This window comes from Manis pentadactyla, chromosome 2 (assembly GCF_030020395.1).
Source record: "Manis pentadactyla isolate mManPen7 chromosome 2, mManPen7.hap1, whole genome shotgun sequence".
Taxonomy (NCBI): Eukaryota; Metazoa; Chordata; class Mammalia; order Pholidota; family Manidae; genus Manis; species Manis pentadactyla.
In genome coordinates, this window is record NC_080020.1 from 168,981,269 (window position 1) to 169,000,002 (window position 18,734).

Sequence of the window (18,734 nt, forward strand, 5' to 3'; positions counted from 1 at the left end):
CCTGGAGACATTCCTGAAGGTTAGCAAGCAGGCAATCATTTTGTCACCATTGCTCTTTTTCATATGTTGAAAGTTCAGACAAATACAGTATGACCTGCCCAAAAGTGACAAATAGTATTTGAAAGGAGGATACAAAACTGTCAGAATTTACATATAATATGATCCTTTATATAGAAAACTCAAGAGAATCAACAGACTACTGGGTATGTTAAATGAAAGACCGACATATGTTAATCAATAATATTTTTTATACTGGAAGTTAATGGTTAGAAAATGTAATTGAGAAAGAAGATATAGCATATACAACAATAAAAATGTAGAGCATATAGGAGTCAACAAATAAAAATGTGCAAATGTTATGGATAAAATTGTAAAATGTTATTGAAGGACATAAAGAGGCTGAAGTAATGGAAGGATACACCAGATCTGTGGAAATGAGGATTCAGTATTATAAAGATGTTGATTTACCCTAAATTAAGCCTAAAATATAATGCAACTCCAACTGAAAGCTGAGGGGTGGGGAGATGAAATTAGAATGTCTGGTTATAAAATGCAAATGGAAAAAGTAAAGGTTGAAGAAGAAGAAAGAAAAATTCTCAAAAAGAATCAACACCATGATATATTATGATCTATTACAAAGCCAAGGCAACTCAAATAGAGATGGGTGAGAGAAAGACAGACCGAGAGAAAAGTCTAGAAAATCCAGAAATATAACCATATACATGAGACTCCCCATTTGATAATTAAGACAACATGAAGCAGGGATAGATGGTGTTGAGAAGTTTACATATAATTTGCAGAATGGTGAAACTGGATTGGACTTCAAATAGTAGAAATAATTTCCAGATAGATTAAAAATGAAAACATTAAGGGTAAAACCAGAAAACCATTTGAAGAAAATATAGGATGTAAAAGGAAAAAGATTTCTTAAATAAGACACAATACCAAAAACCATAAAAGGAAATATTTTATAGATTTGAGAAGAAAATATGTAGAAATTATCTTGCAAGTAGTTATATTGTGAGAGAATAGATGTGTGTGTATATATGTATAATGAATAAAGGATTAGTATTATTAATATATATAACTAATAAAGGATTAATATGTAGGATATCTACAAATCAGTGTAAGAAAAACAGTAATCTCAGTAGAAAAGCTGGCAATAAATGAATAGGCAAACCATAAAAGGCAAAGCCAAATATTGCTGTTGTGTGTGTAGAGAGATGAGCAGTCTTATTAGTTATCAGAGAAATGCAAGTTTAAACAATGATACACCACCTTATATCCATCTGACTAGCAAAAATTAAAGTCCGATAAAATCATGTTCAGATGAGGGTGTGAAACAGGAATTATAAACTAGTATGGCTACTTCAAAGTGACTTGGGAGGTTTTTTTTTTTTTTACCTTTATTAGGTAAAAAAAGAAAAGGTAATCAAGACAATTTGGTATTGACACCTTTATTATTTTTGTTAATAGTATTATCACAAAGTATGGGACAAGTAACATTGCAAGTTCTTTTTAATGAGAAAAAAAAATTCCTCCACTACATATGTAACACCAAAACCACTAATAGTTTACTATCCATTTTCTAGATTAAATGTGTCATTGGTTATGTTTTAGTTTTATGTATAGAGAATTCTATACATCTTGTCCCCTGAAATTATAGCATTCTATTCTTTTTTTAAATAAAGTATTATTGATATACACTCTTATTAAGGTTTCAGATGAAAAAACAATGTGGCTACTACATTCACCTCTGCTATCATGTCCCCCCAATAACCCATTGCAGTCACTGCCAATCAGTGTAGTAAGATGCCAGAGAGTCACTATTTGCCTTCTCTGTGCTACACTGTCTTTCCCCTGATACCCCCCACACCATGTGCACCAATCATAATATCCTTGAATCACCTTTTCCCTCCCTCCCCACCCGCCCTCCCCAACCCCTCCCTGTTGGTTCCTTGGAGTCCCTGAGACTGTTGCTGTTTTGTTCCTTCAGTTTGGCTTCGTTGTTATACTCCTCAAATGAGGGAAATCATTTGTTATTTGGCCTTCTCTGCCTGGCTTATTTCACTGAGCATAATATCATCCAGCTCCATCCATAGTGTTGCAAATTGCAGAATTTGTTTCTTTCTTATGGTGGAGTAGTATTCCATTGTGTATATGTACCACCTCTTCTTTATCCATTCATCTACTGATGGACACCTAGGTTGCTTTCATATCTTAGCTATTTCAAATAGTGCTGCAATAAACATAGGGGTGCATATGTCTTTTTGAATCTGAGAAATTATTTCTTTGGGTAAATTCCTAGGAGTGGAATTATTGTGTCAAATGGTATTTCTATTTTTAATTTTTTGAGGAACCTCCATATTGCTTTCCACAATGGTTGAATTAGCTTACATTTCCACCAGCAGTGTAGAAGGGTTCCCCTTTCTCCTCATCCTCACCAGCATTTGTTGTTCTTAGTCTTTTTGATACTGGACATCCTAAGTAGTGTGAGGTGATATCTCATTGTGGTTTTTATTTGCATTTCCCCAATAATTAGTGGTGTGTAGCACCTTTTCATGTGCCTGTTGGCCACCTGAAATTCTTCTTTGGATAATGGTCTGTTCATATCCTCCACCCATTTTTTAATCAGGTTATTTGCTTTTTGGGTGTTGAGGCATCAGAGTTCTTTATCTATTTTGGATGTTAACCCCTTGTTGGATATGTCATTTACAAATATATTCTCCCATACTGTAGGATGCCTTTTTGTTCTGTTGATGGTATCCTTTGCTGTACAGAAGCTTTTAAGTTTGATATAGTCCCATGTGTTCATTTTTCCTTTTATTTCCCTTGCTTGAGGAGATGCATTCAGAAAAAAGTTGCTCATGTTTATATTCAGGAGATTTTTGCCTATGTTATTTTCTAAGAGTTTTATAGTTTCATGACTTACATTCAGGTCTTTGATCCATTTTAAGTTTAATTTTGTGTATGGGAATAGGCAATAATACAGTTTCACTCTCTTGCATGTAGTTGTCCAGTTTTGTCAACACCAGTTGTTGAAGAGGCTGTCATTTCCCCATTGTATGTCCATGGCTCCTTTATTGTATATTAATTGACCATATATACATGGGTTTATATCAGGGCTCTCTGTTCTATTCCACTGGTCTATGGGTCTGTTCTTGTTCCAGTACCAAATTGTCTTGATTACTGAGGCTTTGTAGTAGAGCTTGAAGTTGGGAAGCAAGATCCTTCCTGCTTAATTCTTCCTTCTCAGGATTGTTTTGGCTATTCGGGGTCTTTCGTGGTTCCATATGAATTTTAGAACTACTTGTTCCAGTTTGTTGAAGCATGCTGTTGGTATTTTGATAGGGATTGCATTGAATCTGTAGATTGCTTTAGGCAGGATGGCCATTTTGACAATATTAATTCTTCCTATCCATGAGCACAGGATGTATTTCTATTTATTGGTATCTTCTTTAATTTCTTTCTTGAGTGTCTTGTAGTTTTCAGTCTATAGGTCTTTCATTTTCTTGGTTAGGTTTATTCCTAGGTATTTTATTCTTTTTGATGCAATTGTGAATGGAATTGTTTTCCTGATTTATCTTTCTGTTAGTTCACCATTAGTGTACAGGAGTGCAACAGATTTCTGTTTAGTAATTTTGTATCCTGAAATGTTGCTAAATTGAGATATTAAATCTAGTAGTTTTGGAGTGGATTCTTTAGGGTTTTTAACATACAATATCATGTCATCTGCAAACAGTGAGGGTTTAACTTCTTTATCAATCTCGGTGCCATTTATTTCATTGTGTTGTCTGATTGCCATAGCTAGAACCTCCAGAGCTATGTTGAATAAAAGTGGAGAGAGTGGCCATCCTTGTCTTGTTTCCAATCTTAAAGGAAAGGCTTTCAGCTTCTCACTGTTAAGTATGATGTTGGCTGTGGGTTTGTCATATATGGCCTTTATTATGTTGAGGTACTTGCCCTCTATACCCATTTTGTTGAGAGTGTTTGTGATGAATGGATGTTGAATTTTGTTGAATGCTTTTTCTGCATCTATGGAGATGATCATGTGGTTTTTGTCCTTCTTTTTGTTGATGTGGTGGATGATGTTGGATTTTCTAATATTGTACCATCCTTGCATCCCTGAAATAAATCCTGCTTGATCATGATGGATGACCTTTTTGATGTATGTTTGAATTCAGTTTGCTAATATTTTGTTGAGTATTTTTGCATCTATGTTCATCAGGGATATTGGTCTGTAATTTTCTTTTTTGGTAGGGTTTTTGCCTGGTTTTGGTATTAGGGTGATGCTGGCCTCATAGAATGTGTTTGGAAGTATTCCTTCTCATTCTACTCTTTGGAAAACTTTAAGGAGGATGGGTATTAGATCTTCACTAAATGTTTGATAAAATTCAGCAGTGATGCCATCTTGTCCAGGAATTTTGTTCTTAGGTAGTTTTCTGATTATCAATTCAATTTTGTTGCTAGAAATTGGTCTGTTCAGATTTTCTTTTTCTTTCTGGGTCAGCCTTGGAATGTTGTATTTTTCTAGTAAGTTGTCCACTTCTTCTAGGTTATCCAGTTTGTAAGCATACAATTTTTCACAGTATTATCTAATAATTGTTTGTATTTCTGTGGTGTTCATAGTGATTTTTCTTTTCTCATTTCTGATTCTGTTTATGTGTGTAGATTCTCTTTTTTTCTTGATAAATCTAGCTAGGGGTTTATCTATTTTGTTTAGTTTCTTGAAGAATCAGCTCCTGCTTTCATTGTTTCTTTCTATTGTTTTATTTTTCTCAATTTCATTAATTTGTGCTCTAATCTTTATTATGTCCCTCCTTCTACTGACTTTGGGCCTCATTTGTTCTTTTTATACTTTCATTAATTGTGAGTTTAGACTGTTCATATGGGATTGTTCTTCTTTCCTGAGGTAAGCCTGTATTGCAATACACTTCCCTCTTTGCACTGCCTTTGCTGCATCCCACAGGTTTTGCAGTGTTGCATTATTGTTGCCATTTGTCTCCATATATTGCTTGATGTCTGGTTTTGTTTGGTCATTGATCCATTGGTTATTTAGGAGCATGTTTTTAAGCCTCCATGTGTTTGTAGGCTTTTTCATTTTCTTTGCGTAATTTATTTCTAGTTTCATATCCTTGTGATCTGAGAAGCTGGTTGGTACAATTTCAATCTTTTGAATTTACTGAGACTCTTTTTGTGGCCTAGTATATGATCTAATCTTGAAAATGTTCCATGTTTACTTGAGAAGAATGTGTATCCTGCTTCTTCTGGGTGGAGAATTCTGTATATGTCTGTTAAGTCCATCTGTTCTAATGTGTTGTTCAGTGCCTCTGTGTCCTTACTTATTTTCTGTCTGGTTGATCTGTCCTTCAGAGTGATTGGAGTGTTGAAGTCTCCTAGAATGAATGCATTGCATTCTATTTCCCCTTTTAATTCTGTTAGTATTTGTTTCCCACATGTAGGTGCTCCTTTGTTGAGTGCATAGATATTTATAATGGTTTTATCCTCTGTTGGATCAACCTCTTCATCATTATGTAATGTCCATCTTTGTCTCTTGTGACTCTCATTGTTTTAAAGTCTATTTTGTCTGATATAAGTACTGCAACACCTGCTTTTCTCTCCCTATTGTTTGCATGAAATATCTTTTTCCATCCCTTCACTTTTAGTCTGTGTATATCTTTGGGTTTGAAGTGAGTCTTTTGTAGGCAGCATATAGTTGGGTCTTGCTTTTTTATCCATTCATAGACTCTATGTCTTTTTATTGGTGCATTCAGACCATTTATATTTAGGGTAATTATCAATAGGTATGTACTTATTGTCATTGCAGGCTTTAGATTCATGGTTACAAAAGGTTCGAGGGTAACTTACTATCTAAGTGCTATTACAAACACAATCTAAAAATTTTTTCCCTCCTTTTCTTCCTTCTTCATTCTTTATATATTAGTATCATATTGTGTACTCTTTATCTATCCCTTTTTATTACCTCTGGTAACAGCCATTTAACCTTAGGAGCACTTCCATGTATAGCAGTCCTTCCAAAATACACTGTAAAGATGGTTTGTTGGAGCTAACTCTCTCAGCTTTTGCTTATCTGGAAATTGTTAAATCCTTTCTTCAAATTTAAATGATAATCTTACCAGATAAAGTATTCTCCGTTCCAGGCCCTTTTGCTTCATTGCATTAAATACAACATGCCACTCCCGTCTGGCCTGTAAGGTTTCTGTTGAGAAGTCTGATGATAGCCCGATGGGTTTTCCCTTGTATGTGATCTTATTTCTCTCTCTGGCTGCTTTTAATAGTCTGTCCTTATCCTTGATCTTTGCCATTTTAGTTATTATATGTCTTGGTTTGTCCCCCTTGGGTACCTTGTTTTGGGAGATCTGTGCAACTCCATGGCCTGAGAGACTATCTCCTTCCCCAGATTGGGGAAGTTTTCAGCAATTACTTCCTCAAAGACACTTTCTATCCTTTTTTCTCTCTCTTCTTCTTTTGGTACCCCTATAATACGAATATTGTTCTGTTTGGATTGGTCACACAGTTCTCTCAATATTCTTTCATTCCTAGAGATCCTTTTTTTCTCTCTGTGCCTCAGCTTCTTTGTATGCCTCTTCCCTAGTGAAGAGGAAGAGGAATACATGTTGCCATCTTTAATCCCTGTAGCCTTCTATTCTCTCTTGCTATTTTGGTTGAGTTATTCCTTCCCTTGAAAAGTTACTAAGGAAGTGATGGTGATGGTGTCTAGGAAGGGCGGGCGGGGGGAAGGCAGTGGGAGCAACTGGGACTAATTCTTCATTACTTAAAGGTGTGATATATTTTAGCCTAATTGTCGATTTGAGAGTTTAAAATAAAATTAAATATGTACATATTTAATACTGGATATGGAACTTAGATAATTTCTCACACAGAAAGAAACAGAAATAGGAATAAATGAGTAAGAATATTCATTACAGCATTGTTTGCAACATTTAAAAACTTGAAACAGCCAAGCTGCCCATCAAAAATGTATTATATGGGAAGTATGAAGTGTTATGCATAAGCTTATAAAATTTACAGATTTCTATCTAGCTACAGATAGGTATATATAGATAGATGGATAGATAGACAGCAACATGTATAAATCTCAGAAAAACTGTGCTTGTGAAATTTTACAAGTGCCGTTCATTGTATAGAACAATGCCAGTAATGTAAATTTACTTAAGAGTGGGTACCTATGGGGATAAGATTGAGGAAACAAAAAGAGAGAAGAATATAATAAAACACAGAATAAATAATATGCACAGACCAATTAAGACAAAGTCAGAAAACTGAGGGTTAGGGTCAAAGCCACATCAGTGCACCTGAATTTACATATGTATATACATTTATAGATATGTTTTCTACCACATAAGAATGCATTAATTTTTTCAATTAAGTACACTTCAGTTTTTTGTTTTAAGATTACTTCACATTTTTCTTCCCTTAATTCTTCTGATACATTCCCTGCAAGGCACTCTTTTGTGCTTGCCTGTATGGATGCTCCTTCATTACCCAGGTGCCCACTATTACAGATTTAGTTCAAAATCCTACTATAGTCTTTCCTTGGCAGCATGATTTCTTATACTCAAGCATGATGACTTCTCTGCAAAGTTGGAGATCTCACTGAGGGTTTTACTGTACAGATCATTCATATAGATATCAGATAAGACCAGTTGGCATCTAACAAAACCCAACACTCAGTCAGCAACTCATTTCTGCCCAGAGCGCCTCACTGCCTAGACCATTCATGAGCCCAGGTGCCACCTTAAATAGTCCATATCAGTCTTGTTTACGTGTCTCCCTATGGCCTAAAGCCCTGACAACTTCTAACTCTGGTTAAGTCACAGTTTGTTTCTAATTTGGTTTGGCTCAATCTTTGATGTTTATAAGCATAACAGATATTTACTGACTTCTTAAAACAGATGTTTTTTGAGATCTCATAATAGTGTCATCTATTGAAAAAGAACCATTTGGAAGGAAGATTTTTCTCCCAGTCTCTATAGGATGTGCTGAATTCTTTGGTTTATGTATCCATAATCAAGGCATATTTGGTCACCTGGGATAGCATATTTGTACTACAGATGACTTCCCCAGGAAGCAGTGGCCTGCCTCACCGAGGCAAGCCTTGGAAACTTATTCTCCTAAAGTAAGTGAAAACATCAGAGTGGAAATTTCCTTGAAATCCATTTTCTTTTTCTGTGATTCAAGCAAATTTTTAGAGGATTGACACTACACATCACACTGTTCTGGGATGGCTGTGCCAATTTCTCCCCTCCTTCTCTGGACTAAATCTATAAATTAAATAAAGTGGCCTGGTAAGTGGAGGAAGCTGGAGAGACTGTGCCAGGGCATCCATGTGACAACACCAACTGGTGGCTTCCCACCCTACATCGTATCCACAAAGCCTATGCCATCAACGCACAGTCCTGGATCAAGACCTCTAGTCTCCATTACACCATGGTTGGGTCAAAGAGCTTGAGATGAAGAGGAGACAAAGGTGATTTTCCAACCTGGCTTTCCCTCTATTTTCAACCTGTATTCTTGGTGATAAAATGGGAATAACAATAATATTAATTCCTATTTTACATGGTCAAAAAGCAATTTAGCATAATGTCTATGAGTATGGGCCCAGAGTAATTCAGTCCTGGAGTCAGTTCTCAGATGTGCTTCACTAATTATGTTTTCCTGGACAACTTGATTAACTTCTTTTTATGTTTTGTTCTGATCTGTAAAGCAAGGATAATTTAAAGGTACCCACATTTTTGTTGGTTGTGAGGCTGAAATTAGATAGCTCAAGTAAACCTGTTAACAGAGGGGCTTGCACATATTTAGAGCTCAATAAATGTTGGCAAAATTATTATTATGGTGGGTTGTGAAAATTGAAATGATATATAGGCAAATCACTGAGCTTTATGCATGGTACTGAACTGACAGTTAATATCGTTCCTTTCTTTTCTCAGCAACCAGAAAAGGAGGCTCTAATTTGCAAAGAACTTGAAAGGGTGCTATCTCAAGAAAACAAAAATAAAGCAAAACAGTCCTCCTGTCCTAAGGAATTACGTAGTCACACTCATTAGGTTTTTTAGGCAGCCCACTAATCAAGATACCTGTCTTCACTGAGAAGACAGCTAATATTTCCTGATGAGAGAAAGATGGCCTCAACTCCTCAAAGAAAGGACTAAAGGAATGAAATAAACACTTCAGAACTGTCCTTTGCCTCTCCCGCATTCTTGCAAATGCTCTTCAGTCAAGTGACAGAAGCGAAAGAGGAGTCTAACATTTCATTTCATGGGTGAACAGAACCAGTCTGCTTTGACTTCAAACACTGAGAAGAGTAAACAGCCAGCCCCGGAGAAAAGGGTGGCACTGTCGCCCAGCACTGCCCGTGAGAAAATGAACAGGAGGAACTCGAGCCGGAGACAGGGAGCCAAGAGGAATGGGAAATGTGAGATGCAGCGTTGTCTTAATAACTCTCTCAAATGTGGGTTAGAGTCTGAGCTCATCGAATTTTCTCAAAGAAGTTCACTGTTCAAGGCAAAGCTTCTTATTTAATGAGAAAGTCCAGATCTCATTCCTCTGACTCCCAAGGGAGATTAAGTGGGGATGACTCAGATGGTCTCCTTTGGGACAGCTTTACAGGCATTACATTCTGACTGTACTCAAAAAGGAACTGGGGAGATGAGAAATGAGCAGTAGGGAACTGTTGTCTCTGACAAGTTAAGAGCAGAGACAAATACTCTGTCGATGTTGCAATAAAGTTCAGAACTGTGGCTTGGGCCAACTGTAATCACCTGTGTGCCGTCCTCCCTGAGGGAGGCAGGGATTTCAGGAGGCCATTCTATTCAGGAGGGACTTCTACTCAGTGGCCATTCAGGAGTAATTTGGGTCTTGGACCTGTACTCTTTCATTCACTTAAACAGCATATACAAACTGTACTGTGTACTGATCTCTATGCCAGGGGTGGTAGATTTGATGGTGAAAGAGTCTCTGCCCTCATGAATTTTACAATCTAGTGCAGAAGACAGATAGGAGAAATAGCTAATCTTATGCACGCTGACAGAGCAGGGCCATACTGGAGATATACACAAGGTTTACTATAATCCAAAACATGAAACTCAACATGGTTAGAAAGAAGAGAAAGGAAGGAAAGTAATTTCAGGGGAGGGATCTTGTAACATGTAGTTCAGCAAAGACTGAAATCCAGTGAAGTTGATTAGGGGCCACAGAATGACATTTTAGAAAGAAGGAACAGCAAAGCAGTCACAGAGGTCAGAAAAAGTGTTGCACGAGAAGTAGTAATGCCAAAAGGCAAAGTGAGAGGCAGGGAGGAGCCGAAGATAAATTTGGAGAGACAGGAAGGGCAGATAATGAAGGACCTGGACTTCATGCAAAGGATATGAGGATTCATTAGCAGAAGAGTGTCATGGTAAGATTTCTACATTAGAAAAGTCTCTCTAGAAACAGTGAAGAACATATGGATGGAAAGGGTGTGGCTGAAAGCAAAGAGACCAGATTGGAGATCACTGCAGTCATTCATGGAGAGATGATGAGGGCCTGAACTAGTTGTATGCAGGGGAATTTGAAAGAAGGTATAGATCTAACGAAACTTAAGAAATTTAGGAGATAAAATCTTCAGATTTGGGGTTACTGGTTTGAAGGAGTTTGTAATGGTACATTAAACTGAAGTAAAGAATACAGAAAGAATTATCCCAATTGTATCTGAATGCGGACAAACCAGTGTTCCCACAGTAAATGAATTCTACATGGTCCATTGGAGACAGAGGAAAGGGACGCCACTTCCTTGATGGAGTTCACTAGCTTCTGGAGAGTTATATGGCCTCTTGTTAAAAATAAGTATTTCTACATCCATACAATATTACTCATCATTAGGAAGAAATGAACTATTAAACCATGAAAATTATTGAGGAACCTTAAGTTTGGTGAAAGAAGCCAATCTGCAGAGGATACATACTGTCTGATTCCAGCTCAGTGGTATTCTGAGAAAGGCAAAACTATGGATACAATAAAAAGATCAGTGGTTGCCAGGGGTGGAGGGAGAGAGGAAGGGGTGAATAGATGGAACACAGGGCAATTCTAGGATGGTGTAATTATTCTGTCTGATACTGTAATGGTAGATATGTGACATTATGCATTTGTCAAAACCCACTGCCATACAATGCAGAGCATACCCTAATATAAACTATGGCCATTAGTTAATACTAATGTATCAGTGTTGGCTCACCAATGATAACAAATGTACCACACTAATGCAAGGTGTTCATAGTAGTGGTAACTATGTGTATGAGTACATGGAAAGGTAGGGAGTGAGGAAGTATATAGTAACTTTTCATACTTCCTATTTAATTTTTCTGTAAACCTAAACCTTCTCTAAAAACAAAAGACTATTAATTTATAAAAATAGATATTTTTCCCTGCATTTACTTCTAATTGTAGAAGATTTTTAGTGTATAGTAGTTTCAGCTCAACCCCAGTGTGAGTTGTCCAGAACAGCCCAGGAATGTATTTACTGGGAAAGTGGTAAGTGCAGATCATCTGGAATTTTGTTTCAGTTCTGGAAAACTTCAAGCTTTAGAGCCCATAAATCTTTAATTTGTCTGATTATTTATTAGTAGGTCAGAGGTTTACCCTGTATGGCTTTGACATGTCCACATAACCCTAGGATTCTGTTATTCTTTCTTACTTACTCTTCTCATTTTTGCTGCTTTGTGCATTATGATCTCCAAGATGAAAAGTAGGAACAATAATTTATTTAGTTTGGGACTTCTAATTTCTCCCATCACTGGTTTGGCAGTGGTCTCCTAAACAGAACCACCTCTTAGAATCCAGAAAGGAGAATTAATCTATAAAAATTCAATTAACCTGTACAATGCTCATTGAGTCCTTACGGAACTTAATCAGAGTTTTCTTAACTTATTAGCCGCTTCACCTATTTTGCATCTTGTAGCCTGTGATGACGGTACTAAACAATCAGAATAATGCTGGCAGGCCATACAAACTAGAAGGGTACATCCAAGGTTTGGATCTTTGCATCACTTGCTAAAGACATCCAGATAAATCTCACCTGTGAGCTCCAAAAGCCAGGCTCTGAGTGCTGGTGGGCTGTGTGGACGAGCCAGCCTGCACTGTTTGACACAGGAGTCCACAAAGCAGCTGTATGGCCTGCTCCACTCCTGACTTATTGTAGCCATGGGAGGAAAGCTCTAAACTCAGGCTCCAGCCCAAGGACCCCATATAATAAAGCCTATTTCTGAAGCAGTACTCTCAAGAAAGCTGTGGGAGAAGCTATTAACAGAAGATAACACATGCCTATCAATTATTCTAAGCTCTTCAAAGGAAAATCTCTATTGAGAGATCTGTATAGAATCAGGAGCTGTTATACTGGTTAAGTTTCACAGTGATTTCAAGCTCAATGTCCTCTCTACCAAGTTAAAATTTGTTTTAACCACCAACTATGTATCAGGCACACATTTGTGGGAAGCACAGTTTAAGGAAAAGAAGGTGGATTCTGTTTTGGATGTTTGAAACTTGAGACAGAATTATCTCAGTGAAGATGCCCGTCAGGCAGAAGGGACTGAAGCTCTGCAGAGCATTTTGACTTGAGAGAGAAGATTTGGGAGCATCAGCATTTCATGGGGAGTTAGTACGTTGGATATGACAGGGATTCTGCACATAGAGAGAAGAGTATTGGACTGAGGAGAGAATTTGGGGAACATGTAGTGATCATCAAAGAAAGAGCAGAAAGAAGATCCCTGAGAAGAAGCTGACATGGAACAGAGCTGTGAGGAGGAAGGGAAGAGTGAGGTCAAGTAAGACAAATTTTTTGGTGGTGCTGAAATGCTCAGATTTTGTGGCAATATTAAGAATGATGACAACAGACTGGTTTTGGAATAATGGGGTCCTGAGTGATCTTTGGGGAAGCAGTTGCATGAAGTGATAGGAGCTGAAAATAGATTATAGAGATTTGGAGAACAAATGGAAGAATGGATGAGTAACTATTTCCAGTTATAAATTTGTTTTCAGAAAGGGTAGAAAATCTGTCTCAGAATTTGACTTCAAGGAAAAAAAGAAAAAGGAAAAAGAGGAAATCAGAGATAGGGTTGGTATAGAGCAATAAGTAGATAAAAGATATATGATTGATAGAAGATAGATAGATAGATAGATAGATAGATAGATAGATAGATAGATAATAGATAAATAGACTAATTTGGGGATAGGATGAATACATAGAATCTCCAATATGCATGGTTGTATAATTTTCCTCAGCAATCTGGGAATAGTAAACCAAATGATGATATAAAGCCAAGGCTTATCTGGGGTAGGTGACCGAGAGCTTTAAAGCAAGGGAGGAGGAATAAAGAAATAAACCATGAGACCTAGCTGAGGGGAGAGAAAGTAAAACCAAGTGAGGAACTGAAATAAGTGGAGACTGTAGGTCTTGATAAGGTTGCAGAATTGTTCTTCCAGAAATTTCCTTCAGAATTCCTGCTCAAAGATGGAAGAATGAGCAGAAAAAGAAGGAAGTTGATTCAGAAGATGAGAAACTGGGGTTGAGGCTTCAGAAGTGGAATGTTTCTCGGTAATGACCAGATCTAAAATGTTAGGGGACGTGGATGTCACTAGACAGATGACAAATGTTCCTCAAAGCATTTTCAAGATGGAGCTGAAGATAGGTGGTTGTCAAAAGCACCAAAAGTATTCAGGACCAAGGCAGGACTGGGATTAGAGGGGATTCCCAAGCACTAGATGCCCGGATGGCAGAGACCCATGTCCATGAGGAAGGAGGGAAGAAAAGGAAATGCTTGAACGGTATGCAAAGAGATGTTCTAAAGGTAATTTAAAACAATGGTGTGGAAGCAGCAATGCTTAGCAAGAAGTATGTAAAGGCCCTACCTTGACTTGGAGGCCAGTGGGAGGAGAAAAGTGAGAAGCTACCAATTTAGAAGACCAAACAGAAGGCAGAGTCTTGGCAGGAGTTGGGGGAGCAAGTAGGAGACAGTATTTACCAGTTTAGGACTTAAGGGGTTAATATCCTTACAAGCTTCTGGAAGCACAGATGGTTTGGTCCTATAGTTTCAGAAATATTTTCTGAACAGAGGACTGCAAGGAAGCATTATTTTCTTTGGTGGGGGAAATGGTGTTAAGAAGAAGACCATCCTTTTTATATATGTTTCCTTTTTATTATTCAACTGCCAGATGTAGTAAAGCTCTATGAACATTGGTTCCCTGTTGGTCTTATTGTAATATCCTCAGTGCCTAGAACAGTGCCTGGCATTTAGTAGGTGGTCAAGTGCACAATAAGCACACTGAATAACTACATGGAAAACTGGGAGTTGTAAAGGAGAAAATGTAGGCGTGCTTAATATGCAGAAGTCACAGTTTATAATGAACTTCTACTATCCTGGCAGAAAAGCACTTTCATGACTTTTAAAGTCTTTAATTCTTTACCGACCCATAATGTTGGCTGATGGAAATGCTTTGAAAGTCAGAAAAGGTAAACATGCTATGTAAATCAAAAGAGATCATAGGAAGAGCACCATGATTCAGGAAATCCGATTATTTGGCATTCCCATTCTCTAACTAGGTATAGATGATACGATTGTCTGCTGTGGGGAATGTTCCTTAAAGTTGTGTATGCTTCTATCTTGAATCACTGCTAGGTTTTAAATAATCTGATGATAGAATTTAGGTCAACACCTTCATCTTTACCTCCCCACTATTCCCAGCAATCTATTGATAAGTGTTTACAGTTCTACTATTTACTATTTTTTAAGTAGAGTATAGATGAAGCAGAACAGGAAAAAAAAAAGGAGTCAGAATTCCTGCTTTGGAAACCTAGAGTCTTGTTGGGGGAAATAAAAATTCACATCCTGAAAACATTTGACAAGAAGTATATAATTAAATACTCAGGTAATCCAGGTAGTGCTTAAGGAATCCATTGCAGGAGGAGAGAGATTCTTGAGAGGATGTCAGAAAGAATTGTTAGAAATTGGATATACAGAGATGTGGGGATAGAGTAGTATCACCTTAATATTCTCGAAGTCCATAATTTATAGTTTTATTTAATTCCTCAGCTATAAACCAGCTACGCACATTAGCATTTGACAGATAAAGATCTTTTTAGGAAGTCACTTTGTGCAACACCTGTGCAGGGGTAGAAAAATAGGCATAGTTAGAAAAAAAGTGTGTGGATGTTGAAACCAAAAACAAGCCAGCCAAGTGGAGAAAAGCACTTTTTCCATTGACTGGAAGGAAGAATTGGCACTGTTTCTTATGTCTGTGGACTTTGACTTCTGGCCTAGAGCTGGCATTTAATTTGAATTTTATTAGCAACCTGAATCTCATACAGCAACCTGATTCTCCCAATTGAGGGTATTTAATTTTAAAAAAAGCTTGCAAGTTGAATAAGTGGCTTTGCAGAATGAAACAGGGTTTCTTCTCAGCAAGGTAAGTGTCAACGTTATCTGCAGAAGTAAATGCTGGGGGAGAGAAAAAATGTGGCCTATGCCTAAGAAAGAAAGTATGGTCTCTGATAGCTGAATCACCAAACACCAAAGAATATGAAACAAAATAAGTTAAAAATGGTCAAAATATAGGGCACAGCGAACTTTCTGAATGGTCTCTTAGTAATTGAATCAAACAATGAACATGAAAAGAGAAATATACACAAGTGCCAAGATGGATATATGAGGATGTTCATCATGGCATTGTATATAATAGCAAATAAGAAAGGCAACATCTCCTTGAAGAGCAGAATACTTAAATAAATCATAATTAGCACAAAATAGGATTAGAATAATATGCACCAGCTCAAGTTACATAGTCTTACATTTATTGAGGTAGAAAAAATATTCAGGACATGCTGAACAAAAAATACAGATCGCAAAACAACATGTAGAGATAAAGCAAAGTTTTATGCAAATTTCAAATACACTTCTGAGTTAAATCCTTCTAATAACCTATAGAGTAAGTATTGTCAGTTACCTTTTTCACCAAGGTCTCTATTTGATACCCTGTTCCTGCTTTAGTACTACAGGGGGAGAAAATGGACAGAGTAGAGAGCAGATGAGCTGGGGCAGGGAGAATTAACTTTGAATACTTGTTCTCTTTTAAGAGCTGTGCTAGGTCCTTGTTATGGGCTGAACTGTGCCCTCCGCCCCCCCAAGTCCACATGCTGAAGGCTTATGAGGAGGTAATTAAGGTTAAATGAGGTCATATGGTGGGGTCCTGACGATGGGATGAGTATCCTTATAAGAAGGGACCCTAAAGAGCTGTCTCCCTTTCTCTCTCTCTTCTCTCTCTGCCACAGAAGCTACAGTGAGAAGGCAGCCATCTGCAAGCCAAGAAGAGAGCTGGCACCTTGATCTCCGACCTCCCAGCTTCCAGAACTGTGAGAAATAAATTTCTGTTAAGTCATCCGGATTATGGTATTTTGTTGTGGCAACCCAAGCTAAGACAGTATTTTTCATACATTATTTCATTCAGTTTGCAAACACCTCTGAAAGGAGTATATTGTTATCCTTATTTTACAGATAACACCATCCTCAGGTTCCAATGACAATGATTTACAGATTTACTGAAGCTCACATTGCTGATGAAAACCAAAGAGATTGAAAGCCAGGGCTGTTATTTTCTAAGACCAAGTTCTTTCCAAGATGACCCATGGAAAGAGTCAGGGGTCCCAGAGATGTTACTTCTTTTGGGACTACTGGTCCTAGCAAATTTGCCTGTCCTCAGCATAAGGGCTCATGTGTAATTTCTGTGCTTCACCATCTCTTTCTTTTCCTTTAAATGCATTTCCCTATGTATTTCTATCATCTTTCTCTATCCCTTTTTGCCCTTTCCTCCCACTGTATTAAACGGCCTTGCTATTATCTTACCTTAGATATTAAGTATGATTTAAAGAGTTGCAGATGGGGCCAAGTTGATGGAGCCACAGACTTGTGGTGGTTAATTTTATGTATCAACCTGACCAGGCAATGGGATACCCAGACCTTTGGTCAAACACTATTCTGGGTGAGTCTGTGTGGGTCTTTCTGGATGAGGTGAACATTTGAAGCAGTGTGCTGAGTAAAGAGGACTGCTTTCCCCATGTGGACAGGTCTCATCCACAGTCAGTCGAAGGCTGGAATCAAACAAAAAGGCTGAGCCTCCTGGGAGGAGAAGGAAGAGAACTCAGCCTTGAGCTGAAATCCCTGGGTCTCAACACGACTGGCACTGGGGCTGGTTGGCTCTGCTCCTCTCGGGACTTCAGGCTCAGACTGGGACCATGCCATCAAATCTCCTGCACCTCCGATTTTCCAACTGCAGATCTTGGAACTAGTCAGCCTCCAGAACTAGGTGAACCAATTCCTTATAATACATGTGTACACACACACACACACACACACACACACACACATACATCCTATTGGTTCTGTGGCTCTGTTTCTTCGGAGACCTTTTCCTCCTTTCACCAAAAGCTACCTTTAGGAAGGGCTCTGCAAATAGTGTAGCTTATCTTTCTGTGAATTACTCATGTATTGTTTCAACCAGGGGGATAGGCTTTCCAAACCTATCTCATTCTGGTATATTTGAGGTGAGTAGACCAGTGGGGAGACACCTTCTCAATGGTTCTTTGCCTCATGAAAGCAGATATACATTTCACTTTCCAATCAGACTACTTTCTTAGGAAAGTTTTGATTCTGGTAAACATAAGACTCTTAGGGTCTCTGAAGATGCAGACAGAGCAGCAACCTTGAGGAGGCGGCTCTTTTTTCCACCAGACAGACTCAGTGGTTTAAAAGCAGCTGTACCCAAGGCAGATGATTCCCTTTACATATCTTTGGATCATTTCATATCATATCAAACTATTCTGCTTCCTTTAATAGTTTCTCCCACATCATCTTTGAGGAATGTAGTCACCCTCCAAACATAGTCAAGATTACTGTTAGATTCAGTACCAGAGTGAAGTAGATACTTGCTCTGCAGCTGGCCACACACAGTGAAATGATGGGCTCCTGTGTGTGGACTCTACTGTTCTAGAACAACAGCCTAGGAATACCGGCAGTTGAAGGTCTCCATAACCCTCTACTCAGTCCTCCAGATCATATTCATATGAAGTACTGTTCACTCTTTAACTACTCTTTGCTTTTGTTTGTGATGTGTTTGGTTTTATTTGATTTTTTTCTATTTTTCCCAATTCTTATTCCTATTGAAACTGAAAATTAATCAGGAAACTGAGTTATCTTTATTTTGTAGCACAGTTTAATCATAGATTTGAGCAAAGTCTTCCTCATATTTTGTTTTCTATTTACTCCTCATCCCCACTCTCTTTTCTCCCTATGCAAAGGCACTCACACTAACATGTTTGTTGTTGAGTGATTAAACCCACAGGTTCTGGAAAATAGTGTTATTTTGCATAAGCATTTTTAATTTGCATAAATGGTCTGAAGTCAATTCTAGTTTCTTCTAATTTACCTTCGGCTGATGCCAATTTTCTTAACAAAGTCTTTTCCAACGTTTCCATTCTCTGTGTCTTTGAACTGCTGTATAGAATCCTTATTGTTTATATTACTTACTTGATTCATGATATATTTGCCTGATATTGCTTTCCCTCCTAGCCAGAGTGTCAGTTCCTAGAGGAGAGGGACTTTAGTATTATTTGCTCAGTACCAAAATTGTTTTTCACATATTGCTTTATGCAATTTTAAAGCAAAATG